The sequence below is a fragment of the Haemaphysalis longicornis genome, unplaced genomic scaffold (genome assembly GCF_048455015.1).
Source record: "Haemaphysalis longicornis isolate Haplotype H1 unplaced genomic scaffold, Haemaphysalis longicornis Haplotype H1 scaffold_8, whole genome shotgun sequence".
NCBI classification, from domain to species: domain Eukaryota; kingdom Metazoa; phylum Arthropoda; class Arachnida; order Ixodida; family Ixodidae; genus Haemaphysalis; species Haemaphysalis longicornis.
Genome location: NW_027526445.1, coordinates 89651300 through 89668976, shown reverse-complemented (window position 1 = coordinate 89668976; position 17677 = coordinate 89651300).

Here is a 17677-nt window from a genome sequence, read left to right as displayed (position 1 = left end):
CCTTGGCACAGAGATAACACAGACCGGCGCAGCCGGGCGGTAAAAGCAAAACACAAATAAACAAACCTAATGCATGGTTCGCGGCAATATTGCGCAACACGAAGTCACCAACTTCTTCGGCACAACCATATCGGAGCGCAGCGGTCTCCGCATATCTAGTCAAGTGATCTACGGCAGTTATAATCCAACGGCAGCCATCTGGTGTTTAGGGTCAAGGCCCGTACAAATCAGTTCCGAATGCTTCGAATGGAGCAGAAGGACACGGAGGTGTTAGAAGCATACCGGCCGGGGGTGACGTTGATCATTTTCCGTACTGGCAAGAAGGGCTAGACGACAGACCTCGCCAGAAAAAGCAGCTGCGGACACGATCGCAAGTTTTTTCAAAGCCAAGGTGACCTGCGGAGGCGTCATCATGAAGTGCGTGGAGTATAGGAAGACCGAGTCTACGAGGAACGACAGGCACCCAGTTATAACTGGCAAGATGATGGTTTGCACGGTATAGCACGCCGTCAATAAGTTTAAAGAGGTGGAGTTGGCGTCGCAACCGGCTGTGGGACGGCTGAGCAGATCCATTAAGTCGGTCAGTCAAAGTCCGGCAGTAGGTATCTTCCCGCTGAAACATGGGCAGTTCCGAGGATTGGAGCACTGAAGCATATTTGCGAGGCCTTAATGGCAAGCTAGTGTGCCGGGATTCCAAGGTGGCAGGAGGCGTTGACGACGATAAGGGAGAACGCCACAGGGCGTCAGCCTCCAAATGCTTTCTGCCGGACCTGTACATTGTACTGCTGCAAATTGTACTGCAATTGCAATTGTACTGCTGCAAACGCAAGACCCACTGTCCTAGGCGCCCAGACAAACTTTTTAGCGTTGATAGCCAACAGAGCGCGGGATGATCGGTGACAATGGTGAAATGTCGGCTTTATTGAAAACACAGGACAACAGCCAGACGTTCCTGTTCTGTGATAGTGTATTTTGCTGAGCGGGTGGCAGCGAAGGACTAGCGTACCCGAGTACTCTTTCGCGAAGCTGAACATCACATTGTAGAAGAACGGAACCAATTCTGCACCCGCTTGCACCGGTATGCAGTATGGTAGATGCCGTTTTGTCGAAGTAACGCAGGACAGGGTCAGATGTAGGACCGTTTTTGAGGGCTTGAAAAGCTTGTTGGCACTCATCCGTCCAGTTGAAAGGGACGTTAATGCGTAAAAGCTGATGCAGAGGAAAATCTATGGTGGCAAAGTTGCGGATAAAACGGCGGAAATAGGATTCCAGGCCAAGGAAGTTTCTCCGATCTTTCGGAGTAAGTGGCCGAGGAAAGCTGACAACACCGGCTGTTTTGTCGGGGTCCGTACAAATCCCATCTTTGGCAACGACCTGTCCAAGCACTTTGATACTTTTACTGGCAAAACAACAATTCTTTGCATTTTATTGAAGTCATGCATAAGGAAGCAGGTCAATACTTGATCTAGGCACACCAGATGTTGGGAAAACGTGGACGAAAAACTTACATCGTCCAGATAGAAACACATTTTTTATTTTTTTATATGAAGCCGCGGAGCACAGTGTCCATCATGCGTTCGAAATTAGCTGGGGCGTTGCAAAGACCGAGGGGCATTACATTGAATTCGTAAAGGCCATCTGGAGTGGTAAATGCCTTTTTCTCTTTGTTCTCCTCGGCCATCGGGATTTGCCAATACCCGAAACTAAGGTCCAGGCTCGAAAAATATTCTGTGCCTTGCAAGCAATCCAAGAAATCGTCTATTTGTGGCATAGAATATACATATTTACGGTTGATCCTATTTAGAGCCCGGTAATCAACACAGAACCTCACGGAACTATCCTTTTTTCTGAACCTCAACAATGGGCGAAGATGACGACCTCGTCGACGGTCGAATAACTTTTTTCTTGAGCATATCAGCCACATTTTCCTCATTTACTTTTCGCTGGGACGAGGAGACACGGTATGGATGGCGGCGAATAACGATGCACCCTTTCGTTTGTATTGTATACTCTGCCGCTGTTGTCGGTGTGAGTACGGGTGCAGGCAAGTCAAACGAGGTGTAGTGGTTTGCGAGAACGTCGATTAATAGCTTCGTTTGATGAGGCGTAAGCTTGGAACTGACGGTGGTAGCAAGAGCTCACAGATCGGGAGGCGAAGCAAACAAGGACACTTTAGAGGCCTGGGTGGCACCAGAAACGACAGAATCAGGGTTACTGTGGACCACAGAAGCAATAGGAGTTCCTCCGTGCAGTAGAATGGACTCATTATAGTATTGACTGCGGCGAGTGCTGCTGATCCATTTGCCAGTCAAATTAAACAAGTTGCAATGGCAATCCCATGTTGAAGAACTCGAGCAGCCGGGACGGCCACCACATCGCCTTCTGTAATTTCTTCTGAAACGACGGAGAGAATTTCTTTGCTACCAGCTGCCCAGACACGGTCAGCGTTCAACTTGGGGAAGGACTGTGGTGAGTCCTGACAAATTAGATGTTCAGTGTCGGCCATTCTGATGGCCGGGTGACGGCAGGAAATAACGGTTGAAGCAGAGGATACGAAGTCCCATCCTAGGAATAGTTCGTGAGCACAAGGCGAAAGCACTGCGCATTGAATATGATCCCGAATTTCTCCAATAAAATACGCACAGTACAATATGCAGCTGCCTTAATATCGTGCTCATTGGCGCCACGTAAGCAAGGACCAACATACGAGTCTTGACTTTCCCCACACGCAAACACCGGGCAGCATGAATGACAAAAATACCTGCTCTGACATCTACGAGAGCTTACACTTGAACCCCTTCAACAGAAACAGACAACATGTTAGACGGAAATTCAGGAGGACTTGTGATCGATCCCAACAATGCAGTTTTCCCTCCAAAAACTCAAGTGTCTAGTTTTACGATTGCTGGGTGGAAGCATGCACGACGGGCCGTAGTGGTGACAGAGAGCGACGGTAGGGCGAGAGGGAGCGACTTCGGGCAAGATGGGTACCGCGGGGAAGGTCTGGGGCGCAGGACGGGAAGACGAGCGGCCCGGAGGGGGTAACGGTATACGCTGACGAATGGGGTAGCTGAATCGGTTATACCGCTCTTAGGGGGCGTAGCCGCGTCACTTGTGCAGATGGCGTCGTCGGCAAAAGCGGGAAATATGCCCTCGAATGCCACGCTAGTAGCATACGGGCCGGTCGCTAGTAGGATGTGGTGCTCGCCATGTTGAACAGAAAGGTGGTGCGGCCGAGGGTGTCGAAAGAGCGGTCAAGTGGTGATGCGGTGGCGGTGAAACAATTGGCTCCACGGGCACAGGTAACCGTGATGCGGCCTCGGAGTAAGACGGCACGTGAAGAGGGGCGGAATGACATGCCTGGGGAAGGGATGTCATAGATACGAGCTCCTTTCTGACCTTGACATGGAGCCCAGGTGCGCGGCCATACTTGTTCTGAAGGTACTGCGTGTCGCGCGGTTGAAGCTCTTCACGAATGATGTTACGAATCAACACACCGAGTTCGACATATCCAGAGGGGCAGGAAGGAAGGTGTCCTGTTGAAGGCGGATGGACTGCCGATGGTTGAGCCGCTGACATATGGTTCGTACATCGGCAATGCTATTGGGATTGTGAATCGCAATTGCATTAAAAAAAAGAAAGAAATTCCCTTTATAATGTGCCGCACCTTATGCGTTTCAAGCATATCCTTGTCGGCCCGGCGGTAGAGCGCGATGACATCTTCAATATATGATAACGCAGGTCTCCTCCGGGCGTTGCACTCGGGCTTCCAGTCTCTTCTTTGCTGCAGCCGAGCTAGCAGAGGACGCCCCGAAGATCTTGCGGAATTCTTCCTTGAAGCTCGCCCGATCACCGATTGAACCTTCTTGGTTGAAGAACCACATCTCCCCCACTTGTTTCAGGGAGAAGGAAATGTTCCGCAGTTTGACCGCGTAGTCCCATCCGTTGAACGCGCCCACTATTGCGTCCAACAACATTACTCCTCCTCGAAGGCAACCGTCCCGGTCGAGGTGACAGTTCTTGGATAGATGGAGTCATGATGAGATGTGATCAGCATGTACAGTGAATGACTTGTCGCCATGGATGATAGTAATTTAAGAGGTGTGGCTAGCCGCGGAACAGTTGTACCCAGCGACGTCACGAAGGAACGTCCGAAGGACCTGGAGACACCCCGGAAAACAGGGCAGGGGAATGGAATCCCCTCTGGTAAGGTCGCCGTAGATCACGTCTTAGCTGGTCTCGGCGGGTCATGGCTGGGGACACGGGGCTGGGTAATGGGCGCGTCTATTGCTCACCATCGATTGGGTGGACGACGCGATCTAAGAGCTTCGAGAAGATCTCTCCAGGAGAGGAAATGGGGCGCAGCCGTGGACCAGGATCTGGATGAAGAACACGACATCCACCAAAACGTATTACGTCGCAGCGAGGCAAATGAGACAAAACATTGAAGATCTGGGGGAGACATTCACATGATGGTGCGACAGAGCAATGCGATCTGTTTACAAACGGCCATGATGGCTGGACGCACGAGACCGTGCCATCCACTGTTTCCTCCTCGTCGGGGATGGGTCCCAAGGAGCGATTTGCCAGTGCCCACTTTCGCATACCTTAATATTATCACCTGGAACACTACCATTCCCTGCAGCTTAAGATTTTTAATAGGTGGAATATGCGGGTTTCTTTCCTCGCTGCTGCGTGCAGTTATGAAGCAGAAGTCTCCGTCCTGCCCTATCCACTGACGACCCTTGGGAAAATGCGTCTTTTTCGCAACCTCCCAGCGTGTGCTCTGGTGCATTCCGGGAACGAGACCCACCCATGTTCAATGGCAATGACAACCAGGACATCGAGGATTCGCTGTCATAGCAAGCAAAGGAGAGCACACGTAAAAGATGGGATGAGAAGATGAACTTGAAAATGTCTCATTCTAACTCAAGGGACTTGCTTAGACGTGGTACCTGAACCACGGAGCCGACTTGCAGTCTTGGTCACCTTCCAAGACCAATTTTGTGAATGTATTTTGTCGCCCAGCCTTGCGGAAACTTCGTAACGAAAAACGTTTGTGAGAGTCGGCGCAGAACGAAACTTTTACGAGTTACATAGAGGAGGTCATCGGCTGGTGCAAGCGTGCAGACCCTTCCATAAGTGAGGCTAAATAGATCAATCATCTACTGAAGGGCATAGACGACGACACCTTTCAGATGTTGCTGAGTAAGTATTCTCAGAGTGTCGGGGATGACATCAACTGGTGTCAGAGCTTCGGCAAGTTCGGCAAAGAGCATCTTCTCACACGGTGCTCAGCGTGACAGCCGGGAGAGCCGGTTTTGGGTTTGGTCGTTGGTAGCGAGAAGCCTTACCTTAAGCCCTGCTTTCAAGATTTTGTAGGCCAAGAAATCGCGCGACAACTATCCGTTCTATCGTGTGCGCACACTGCGGTATCAGGTAGCGCACTCCAAATTGGCGAATCGTTTGCACTACAATAGATATATATATATATATAAATATATTGTAAGAGGCCTTCAAGGAGACGTCGCTCACTGATAAAGCAGAGAAGATAGACGCGGTTTATTTGGCGAACGGCAAGCCAAGCAGCAATACCCTCAGGGATGATAATGATCATGTACAAGTGACGAAAATGAAGCATTACTGAATAGGATGACAGGTGATGATGATTACACATAAGATTGAAATTAGCGAAATATTGTGCCGCGGAGAACTACAGTGCTTACACTAATTGCCCCCCCCTGGAGGAAGGCGGCCGCCCGGCCGCTGGCATTTAGGAAGTGTGAGAGTGGAACTTTTTGAGACGGGAGACATGCACAATTTTGGTTACCCGACAGCGACGGTCCGTGCTTGGAGACACAGGGGTGACCCGATAGTTGACTGGTGACGTCTGCTCCAGAACGGTATAAGGGCCGATGAATCGCTTAAGAAACTTTCAGCATAGCCGAGGCACATGAATGTGAGTGAGTCCCGAGTAGAATCTGGTCCCCTGGGAGGAAGTGGATACACCAGTGAGAGGCGTCGTACTGGTGCTTGCAGTCCTGCTGGGAGGCTTGCGTGTTTTCACGGGCAATACGGCGGCAGGGGGGTAGAGGGAGAGATGAATTCGTCAGAACAAACAAGTGTCTATGACGAAAGGGGGATCACGGCCATAAACAAGAAAAACCTGAGCGTAGCCATTTGTTGGTTGGCGTGCCGTATTATACGCAAACGTAATGAATGGAAGGATGGCGTCCCAGTTAGTGTGGCTTGGTCCGATACACATGGAGATCGTATCTGAAAGTGTACGATTAAACGCTCCCTGAGGCCGTTTGTTTGGGGGATGGCATGAGGACGTCATTTTGTGGATGGTGTTCGATGTACGAAGCAAGTCTGCAATGACGCTTGAAAGAAATGTTTTTCACGGTCATTTAGCAGAACCAGGGGGACGCCATGGCGTAAGATCACGTTATGCAAGATGAATTCGGCGACGTCTTGGGAGCAGCCACAGCGAATAGGGGCCGTCTCTGCATAACGCGTCAAATGGTCCACCGCGGTCACGATCCAACGGTAGCCGGATGACGTGGATGGTAAAGTGCTGTATAGATCAATACCCACCAGGTCAAAAGGATCCGCCGGACAAGGAATAGGTTGTAGAAGTCCAGCAGACGCCGTTGCAAGGCGTTTGCGATGCTGACAGAATGCACATGAGCTGACATACGTAGCGACGCCCCTTGACATACCAGGCCAGAAGAACCGAGCTCCGATCGTATCACACGTGTTTTGAAAGCCGAGGTAGCCCGTAGCTGGGTCATCGTGTAAGGTTTCTCAAAGCTTCGGCTGCAAAGCCCGAGGTGCTACAGGCACCCATTTTTCTCCAGCAGGGTGATGGTTGACGCGGCGGAGCACACCGTTGCGGAGCGTGTACTTTGCAAGCTGGCGTAGTAAACGGGTGCTAGGTGGCTTCGCCACCTTAGACAGTCGGCCAGTTATGGTTCGGCAGTGCGGGTCCGCTGGTGAATAGACAGCAACTCGGATCACCCAACGGATGGTGCAGGGTCGATGGGAGCCAAGGATGTAGCTCGTGCAGCGGAGGAAACATCGCCAGCGGTGTTTCGTGTCGACCCGAGGGGACATCGTGACAAGGCATATGCATCAAGGTGTTTTTTGCCTGATTTGTTCTGTATAGTGTTGTCACACTCCTGTAATCGCAAAATTCACAATCTGAGCCGGCCGGAAAGGTTCCTCAGCGTCGATAACCAGCACAATGCATGATGATCGGTCACTACGGTGAAGTGGCAGCCGTATAAGTAGGGACGGAATTTTTGTGCCGACCAGACGACAGCCAGGCGTTCTTGTTCAGTAATGGTGTAGTTCTCGGTGGAACTGAGAGTGCGACTGGCATAGGCCACAACACGCTCTCTAGATTGGTTATAGCGCTTGAGAATAACAGCACCAATTCCGTACCCGCTCGCATCCGTATGTAATAAGGTTGGCTTGGTGTCGTCGAAATGGGTCAAGGCAGGGTGAGAGGTAAGCGCGTTATTTAAGGCTTGAAATGATTTTTCGCAGTCCCAAGACCATACGAAAGGCGTGCCAGACCGAAGAAGCTGTTTTAGCGGAGACGCGAGGGTGGCGAAGTTGCGCACAAAACGTCGAAAGTAGGAAGCCAGGCCAAGAAAGCTGCGGAGCGTCTTCTGTTGCTGCGGGCGTTAAAAGCTCATGACTGCGCTAATCTTCTCAGGGTCGGACGAATTCTTTGCTCACAACATAGCCAAGAAACTTGATGGCCTTGCAGACAAAATGACATTTTTTTGTGTTGAGCTGTAGGCCAGCGTTAGCGAGACAGGTCAGCACTTCATGCAGCCGCTGCAGGTGCTGAGAGAAGGTGGACGAGAAGACAACGATGTCGTCCTGATAGCACAAACATGTCTTTCGCTTTAGGCCGCATAGAACAGTGTCCATGATTCGCTCAAAAGTGGCGGGTGCGTTACACAACCCGAAGGGCATAACTTTAAACTCGTATAAGCCATCGATGGTACAGAATGCTGTTTTCTCCTTATCGGCCTCGTACATTGTCATGTGCCAATACCCTCAACGTAAATCCAGGCTTGAAAAATATTCAGCTCCTTGCAAACAACCCAAAGCATCGTCAATCCTTGGCATGGGGTAGACATCTTTCCTGGTAATATTGTTGAGGGCTCGATAATCCACGGAAAAGCGAACTGACCCATCCTTCCTTCTAACTAATACAACAGAAGACCAGGCAATCGCGGAGGGACGAATTATGTCTCGCTTAAGCATATCTGAGACATTCTCTTCAATTATTTTTCACTCAGACGCCGACACCGAACACGGGCGGTGGCGTATGATATGAGAACTGTCTGTATGTGGTGTGTTGGGGCAGTGGTTTGGCATTACGTTTAGGTACAGTAGTCGAAAGAGAACCGGTGCTTGTCCAGTAAGACCAATAAGGACTGTGCCTCTGCCTGCGTGACGTCGGGGCTATAGGTGGCGGTCAGCGCTGAAGTAGTAGTGTCCGAAAAAACGGAACACAGAAGATCCGACAACGAGCCGATAGGAACAACATCAATGGTCCCTCCCTGATGAGTCGAGGCCACTGTGGTGCCTGCATGCAGCAAGATCAGTTCGGGGCTAGCGTCGGTTACGGGAAAGGTTGGGAACCCATTACAGAAGTGTATTAGGCACGTCGCTATCACAACTCCATTAGAGAGTAGGCTGGCACAAGGGACGACTAAAATGTCCCCCTCACTGATGTCGGCCGACCGAACTGTGAGTAAAATATTCAGTCGTAAAGAAAGAACACAATCAGCAGCCACTCTGAGGTTCACTTGAGGCATATTGCAAACACTCGAAACTTGCTCATTGGCGAGTTTAATGGATGGGCTATCACAAGAGATGACGGCTGAGGCTGAACAGAGAAAGACGCACCCCAAAATTAGCGAATGAGCACACGACGCCCGCACCACACACGGGATAGGATGTTAAAGGTCGCCGATAAGTACGCGTACCGTGCACTGTCCAGAGGGCTGAATGAACACATTATTTGCGCCACACAAGGTCGGGCCAGAGTAGGGCGTTCGCACTTTACGAAGTCGAGCACACAAGTCTGCATGCCTAACTGAAATACTGGCGCTAGTGTCCACAAAAGCATCAACTCAAATACCTTCGAAGACAAAAGATAAAATGTTCGATGGCCGCGGCGGAGGAATTGTACTTTTACCAGATATAGCAGCTTTCCCTCCAAAATCTGCAGAGGTTAGTTTTCCGAGCCTAGATCAGCAGCTGGAGACGCGGGGTTAAGGGGCGATACCAAGTGGTTCTGTAAGGGAGATGGTGAACGGCGCCGCGGTTGGCGGGAACTTCCAGGAGCGTCCTGTGTTCCGGGGTCGACGGAAAAGGCCGTGGAGGGGAATGATATGCCCGTTGACGAATGCCATATGAAGGTCGGTAGGTGTCGCGGTCAGTATAAGGCCTGCACGTTCGTCTTGCTGACACCGTCGAAAAAATCGGGCAATATCACCCCTGATACAACAGTAGAAGCAAGTGGGTCGGGGGGGTCGCCAAGGAGCATAGTACTGGCTGAACGGCTCAGGGAATCGCACAGAAAGGGCAGACAAATGACTCTGAGCAGGCGCAGGATGCGGGAAGACTAGCTGTAGTGGGCTGATCTCGGCGTACTGAGCCACGTGCTGTGGAGCAGCGTGTTCGGTAGAGGGCCCGCTTTCCATGAGACGCAGTTCTTGTTTAACCAGGTCACGCAAAGTGGCCATCACCAGAAAGTCCAGAGGTCTTCTGCGCCTGAAGTTCTTCCCTAATGATACTACGTATCCAAGAGCGCAGCTCCGTGTCGGGTGGAATGCAGGCTGATGGGGTATCCTGCTGGATGCGAGTGGACTGCAGCGCATCCAAGTGCTGGCAAATCGTAACTACGTCGCGTGCGCAAGTGGGATTCTGAGCGACGAGGGCAATAAAGGCAAATGGGGTAATGCCTTTCAGAAAGTGTCGGACTTTATCGTTCTCCGACATGTCCTCGTTCGCCTGGCGACAAAGTGCAAGCACATCTTGAACGTAAGACGTGGACGTCTCAACTACATGCTGAACGCGCTGGGCGAGTTTCTTCGTGGCGCTCTCCGATCGGCTCGCCGATGTGCCAAAACTCTTGGGAATCTCCTCCGTAAGGCATTGCAATCTCCTAGGCGATGTGCGTAGTTATAAAACCACGTCCTAGCCAGTGTGTCAAGGCATAAGGGGACATTAGAGAGCTTCATCGAGTCATCCCACAGATTAAATACATTACCTCTGTTGTAATAGTCGAGCCAATCGTCGACGTTTTCTCCGCGAAGACCAGCCAAGGATCTGGGGTCCCCTTGGCGGCTGGTAAAGGTACACGCAGGAGGCTCAGTAGCCGTTGCAGGGGTGGTGCAAGTCGGGAAGTCCTGTTCCCTTGGCCCGGTCGGCACGTGAAGGCGCCTTCCTGAACGTAGCTCCAGGTGTGCGCTAAGAGAGCCAGAGGGTGCGATCGAGGTGCCCCTCTACCACGTGTAAGAGGCCTTCAAGGAGAAGTCGCTCACTGATAAAGCGGAGAAGAAAGACGCCGTTTATTCGGCAAACGCGCAGACAAGCAGCACTAGCCTCAGGGATGATAATGATCATGTACAGGTGATGAACATGAAGCATTATTACTGAAAAGGATGACAGATGATGATGATGTCACATGAGATTGAAATCATCGAAATATCGTGCAACGAAGCACTACAGTGCTTACAATATATATATATATATATATATATATATATATATATATATATATATATATATATATATATTGTCACGAGACATGGCGGAAGGCAATACCCCACAGCGCCTTTCAAAGCATGAACGACGACGAGTACGAAGAAGCGGCTATCTTGCCCTGCGCTGACCATCTGATCGCCATCTTGTCAATTATGTAAAAATATTCTTCGCCTTCTTCACGGTTCGTATCATCTGCTTTGCCGCCACGTTACTCTTGGTGAAGGTGCGGGGTACATCCCCGTCCTGGCCCCAGATTCGCACCGCATTGGCCTCGGCGCAATCATCGAGGGGGCGTGAACGTCGTCGGGCAGCCCCAGCCCCGCCACTACAAGCACTCGACGACGACCCCCCGCACTGTGACCCCAGCCCGTGACGAGCGACAGAGCCGCCAAGACCAGACGACGTGTGACCAGACGACGACGACGAGTCCCCAGCCTTTTGTTCCGACGTCTTTACAAGCCCTCACCGATTAATCGTTACATTGCGGACATCGCTGCTTCAGATTCACCAAATCCATCACCTTCATCCGAAGCTGCAAGCTTTTTTTTCTTGTGTATTTTCTGGCATTTTGCATCTGCATCACCATCCTCATCGGGACGCAGCTTCGACCAGGACGTTCGCCCTCGACCGGGGGGTAATGTCACGGGACATAGCGGTAGGCAATACCCCACAGCACCTTTCCAAAGCACGAACGACGACGACGACGTAGAATGTGCTGGCGTGCCCTGCGCTAGCCAGTTGATCGCCACGGATCGATAACCCGCACCTTCGGGGTTCGATACCCCGCACCTTCACCAAAATATAGTGGGGTTTATTGGCAGGAAGGTATAGCAAGGCCTGACTATCGCGGAGTCCAAACGCGTCCAAGCGAGCTTTCGGGTCGGTGCACCAGTCTCGCGGACAGCGCTCTCGATGGGGCTGTCTAGCCAAGATTCAAGCACATACCCACTTGTGGTGGATTGTCCCATATCCAAGTACATACATCGTCTGACGCGAGACGTGCACGGCACACACCCATTTAAGGAAGGGGCCATGATATCTTCATTACTATATATATATATATATATATATATATATATATATATATATATATATATATATATATATATATATATATATATATATAAACTGTTTCGAGAGGGATTTATTTACAGTGAGGTTGGATGGTGTAGGACGAGCGTAGATGGTAGAGCGGTCCGTGAATGACGGGGCCAAGCAGGAGTGCAACCTCGTTTTCTTCTTTCTCCAACTCCGGTGATGAGGCTGGCATGGTTGCAACCCTTGGCGTGTAATATTGGCGTAACATTTCCCCTGTCCCAGACGAAGCCCTCTGGGCAAGTTAACTTACACTGCGTTCTTGGCAACGTTTTAGGCGGGCAACATGCACCACTTGTGTCTTTTTGGATAGTCGCCCACTTGAAGTTAAGCGTGAAATAACATACGCAACATCGCTGAGACGCTGGATCACAACAAACGGGCCGACGTAATGGGACAGAAGCTTCTCGGATAGCCCACGTTTTCGCAATGGCGTCCATAGCCACACAAAGTCACCCGGCGCGTACGTAACATCACGTCGGCGACTGTCAAATCGCTTCTTGGAGCGCTCTTGGGACGCGAGAGTACGTAGGCGAGCAAGTCGACGGGCATCTTCAGCTAGGCAGAGCATCCTCGCCAACGAGGGTTCGTCATGCAGAGAGAAAGGAAGCATGGTGTCCAGGCAGCTGCTAGGTTGACGGGCATAAAGGATATATATATATATATATATATATATATATATACATATATATATATATATCCTTATATATATATAGATATATATATATATATATATATATATATATATATATATATAAAGGAAGACACACGTCGAAAAAAGAAAAGGTCTAACGTTTCGGCCGAGGGACCGGCCTTCGGCAGAATAAAGGCTGTTATTCTGCCGAAGGCCGGTCCCTCGGCCGAAACGTTAGACCTTTTCTTTTTTTGCCGTGTGTCTTTCTTTTTTTGCTACGTCTTGCCGGTGTGCAAAAAATATTTTCCTGCAATATATATATATATATATATATATATATATATATATATATATATATATATATATCATTGAGTTTAGCAGTAAACAAAACCTCAGAAAGCAAAGGGGGGAATGTGTTAGGTCATTGAAACAGATGAAGAATTTTTTGAGTCAGAAAGAAATTGGTGAAAAAATGCCCGCCGGGTGGGATCCGAACCCATGACCTCCAGAATACCGGTCTGGTGCGATAACCACTACGCTACCGGCGGGGCTATTTCAAAACCACTTTCTTGAGTATTTGGTGGGGAATACCCCCGCCGGTAGCGTAGTGGTTATCACACCAGACCGGTATTCTGAAGGTCGTGGGTTCGAATCCCACCAGGCGGGCATTTTTTCACCAATTTCTTTCTTACTTAAAAACTTTTCCATCTGTTTCTATGTCCTAACGAATTCCCCCCTTTGCTTTCCGAGGTTTTCTTGACTGCCAAACCTTATTCGGTCTTAATTCACCGAGCCCCTCATTTCACATTTCTAAATCGCTATATATATATATATATATATATTTGTGTGTGTGTGTGTATATATATATATATATATATATATATATATATATGTATATATATATATGAGTGTGTGTATATATATAGGTCAGGTAAAAGTTAAGAACAACTTTGCGGTTAACTTGTTCATTATAAATTAGTCCGACCGTTTCGGAAGTGGAACTTCCTTCCTCGGGGACAATCCCACAATGAACACCGAATCCTTATGCACACTGCATGCGAGGGAGTCTCTCTTCCTCTCCCTCATGAAGGAGGGGAATACGCAAGAGAACGCCAAAAATCCGGTAAAAACACGGCACTTGCTGAGTGGAGAGGATTAAAAAAAAAGAAAAAGGAAAGGCGGTGGTTTTAGTGAGGAAACGGCCCGGGTGGGGGAAGGGAGCGGGACCAAAGGTTTCTATCGGCCCGCTGCGGCTGGGATGAAAGAGAACTGACAAACAAAATACAGACAACGCATGAGCACAGATGGGAAGAGAAGGGCGGTGTTGTAGTAACTAAGGACGCGGTCTTGGCCCGGCATTTGTTTCGTGGGTTCACCCAGAACAGACCGTTAAACGGGGAGGCATTGCTTTTACCAAGAAAACGGTGATAAGTCTACTTTGTTTCCCTTTTGAAGGGCCGCGACATGGCGACAGAGAAAGGCACTAGCGGCAGCCAGCGGCGAGCCGCACAGCGGTCGGACCGCGCGGAAGACAGGGATCAAGTTACACAGGGGCGCGGCGAGTTCGGAGAATGCGACGAGTGCCCCGTCCGTCCATGGCCGCAGCGTTGAGTAATGTAAAGAGACACACTGAATTACGCCACCGCTATGTCTTAACAGAACACGACAATCTCAAGGTACGGCCAGACTGGCACTGCCGTTCAACGTCACCTCCCTCTCTCTTCTTATTCTTCTTAGTTGTCCCAACGTGGACAGCATTTATCGCGCAGCACGTGCAGTGCGGGGATTAGGCGGCTTTTTTGAGCGGCGCTCCCTCTCGGTATGCGCCCGTTGTCTGCTCAGCTAATGGCGGGTGGTCCTGAATGAGCAACAAAAAAAAACGTTTTTGTTAGGAGAAACGGGGTGGATAAATGTGCATCCACTAACTGTTGTCAATCAACGTCCGTGGTCCTCCGGAGGCACGACATGCAGCCAGCGGTCTCGTTGATACCATGACTCAGCGTTTTGAACTTATAAATAAGATACGATTCCTTCTGTTCGCGTTCCCTTTTAGTGTGAAAACCGGTCTCTAGCAGAGTGACTTTGATTTGGTCGAATGAATGTCCTGGGAGGCTGACATATCTTAAAATGGGCCAGTTCGGTTGTGTTTTAGCGTGAGAACGGTGGTTGTTAAAGCGTTTACAGAAGGCGGTTTCTGTTTGTCCGATGTACTGCATTCCACAGATGTCACAGTGAAGCATGTAGACGACATTTTGGCTTTCACAGTTTAGATGCGCATTTATTTTGAATACGTAATCTGAGGAGCTGGCTTTAGCAGTAGTGGTGGTTGTCATGTGTGAACAGACCTTACAACGTGTTTTCTTGCATGGCTGGCATCCCCGTTAAGTGCCCTCAATGGTAGTCGTCTTGTCTCTGACTAACATATCTTTCAGGTTTTTTCCGGAAAATTGAAGATAGCCGGCCACTTTGTTGCAGTATATTAAAATGTCTCGAAAGAATGTTATTAAGGTTAGGCAACGCAGATGAGTGAGTCAGGACAAGATTTGTCTGGCTTCCTTCATTCCTGGGATTCCCTCCATGCAGAATGTCCTCGCGGATTAGGTTACGAGCTGTGTTGATGGAGTCATCGACCACTGCTGCTGGGTACTTTTGACGAATGAGGACATTTTTTAGTTGTTGGGAATTGTGGTCAAAGTCGGCGTTGTCAGAGCAAATTCTGCGGAATCTGTGGGCCTGGGAATAGGGAATGCTCATCTTGCAATGCCGTGGATGGTCACTTTCAAAGTGGAGATACTGCTGGCGATCTGTGGGTTTTCTATATAGGGCTGTGATCGTGGTCGTGCCCTCTACCTGAATGGTGACGTCGAGAAAGCTTTCCGATGTCCTTGAGATATTATGCGTAAAAGATATAGACGGGTGGACCGCGTTGAAATCCGAAATGAACTTATGCAAGCTTGCCTCGTCATGCGGCCAGACAAAAAAGATGTCATCCAGGAATCGCTTGTATATGAGCGGGCAAACGGGTTGAGCTTTCAAGAAGGGTCCCTCGAGTACCGCCATGAACAAGTTCGCGTAATTTGGTGCCATTTTTGTGCCCATAGCTGTGCCGATAATTTGAAGGTAATGTTTGTTTTTGAATTGGAAATAATTGTAACGAAGCACCAGGTCAAGTAGGGTAGTAAGGGCGTGCTCATTAATCTCTAGTGCCATATCAGCGTTTTGACATGCCTCCACGGTATACCTGATGCCGTCTGAATGGGGGATATTGGTGTAAAGCGATGAGACATCCATTGTAACCAGGAAGATGCCTGGGGGGATTACCAGTCCAGACATCTCTTTCAAAAAATGGTTTGTGTCCTTGATATAGGCCGCAATTGTGGAACTGCGTTTTTCAAAATAAAATCAAGAAAGCTGGAAATTGATTCTGTGTGAGTACCATTACAAGATACAATAGGGCGGCCTGGATTGCCAGGTTTGTGAATTTTGGGGAGTAGGTAAAAGCGTCCCGGTGCTGATTGGGCGGGCGTCATTGCTTTAAACATGTATTTAGTTATATCGCCATTTTCAAGAAGCCTTGTGAGTTCAAGGGTTATTTTCGATACGAACTGTTGTGTTGGGTTCGCAGGAAGTTCCTCATAAAAATTCTCATCACTCAGTTGTCGGAGTCCTTCCCTAATGTAGTCGGTTTTGTTAATTACGACTATTGCTCCGCCCTTGTCCGCCGGCTTTATAACAATGTCATCCCGATGGCGGTGGGAGAAAAGGGCCTTCCGCTCATCAGTTGATAGGTTGTTGCGGACAGGGTTTGTTTTCTTTAATGCATTCAACACGTCTTTTTTAACGGCCGAAATGTACATATCGAGATGTTTGTCCCGACCATCGCTCGGTGTCCAACATTTGTCTGATGCTCCCGGGATTTTTTTGTCTGGGTTCGTTTCCCGGTCGTAGAAGTATTCACGAAGAAGCAAGTTCCTCGCAAAATTGTCTAAGTCCTGGTACAGCTGAAATTCATTAAATTTACCCGTAGAGGGACAGAATGTGAGACCTTTTGACAGCAGTTTAAGTTCAGATTCTATGAGCGGTACGTCCGATAGGTTGACAACATTGGATTCTGGATGCGCCGAACTTTCAGATGGGGTTTGACTCACAGGACATACGCTTTGGTCCTCACCCAAGGGTACAGCAGTTGGATTATCCGGAATGAAAGAATTCTCAGTTCTGGTTTCGCTTCCTGAGCATCAAACTGCCTTCTTCCTAAAGGAGTGATCTGGAATTGGGATATTGTCTCTCCGCATCTTTTTAAATTTTTGGTTCATTACGCCTCCTTCTTTTTGGGATTCGTATCTCTTGAGTTCCATTCTTTCCGTTTCGGATATCTCCGCGCTGCTCCGAAGGGAAGTTTCCAACTTCTCTAATTCTAATGTCTTCCTTTCTCCGTGTTCTATTATTACCTGCATTGGCTGCAAAGATGCGTCCTCAAGAATATTGCTCCACCGCGCCATTTCATCTGCCTTAGCCGCAGTCCTTTAGGTATTTTACGTGCTGTTGCATATGATTTTAAAGCAGCACTTTGCAAGTTGTAGCGCACTCGCTTATCTATGCTTTTGCGAAGAGAGAGGAAGGCGCGCGACCAGGGTCGTGTCGTTCGGGCCATACCTTTACTTGGGTTGAGTCAGTCGTTGCGAGCACCCGCATCAGTCGTCTCAGGGGGGGTCTGGCGTGTCCCGTTGGGCCGGCGTGGCGAAGTCTTCGCGGTCACAGCTGTGGTGGGAGAGACCTCCGGAGAAGGGGGAGCCCGCTGACATTCCCGCTGTGCCCGCTACGACCGGGAAACGCTACGACCGGGAAACGAACCCAGACAAAATATCCCGGGAGCATCAGACAAATGTTGGACACCGAGCGATGGTCGGGACAAACATCTCGATATGTACATTTCGGCCGTTCAAAAATACGTGTTGAATGCATTAAAGAAAACAAACCCTGTCCGCAACAACCTATCAACTGATGAGCGAAAGCCCCTTTTCTCCCTCCGCCATCGGGATGACATTGTTATAAAGTCGGCGGACAAGGGCGGAGCAATAGTCGTAATTAGCAAAACCGACTACATTAATGAAGGACTCCGACAACTGAGTGATGAAAATTTTTATGAGG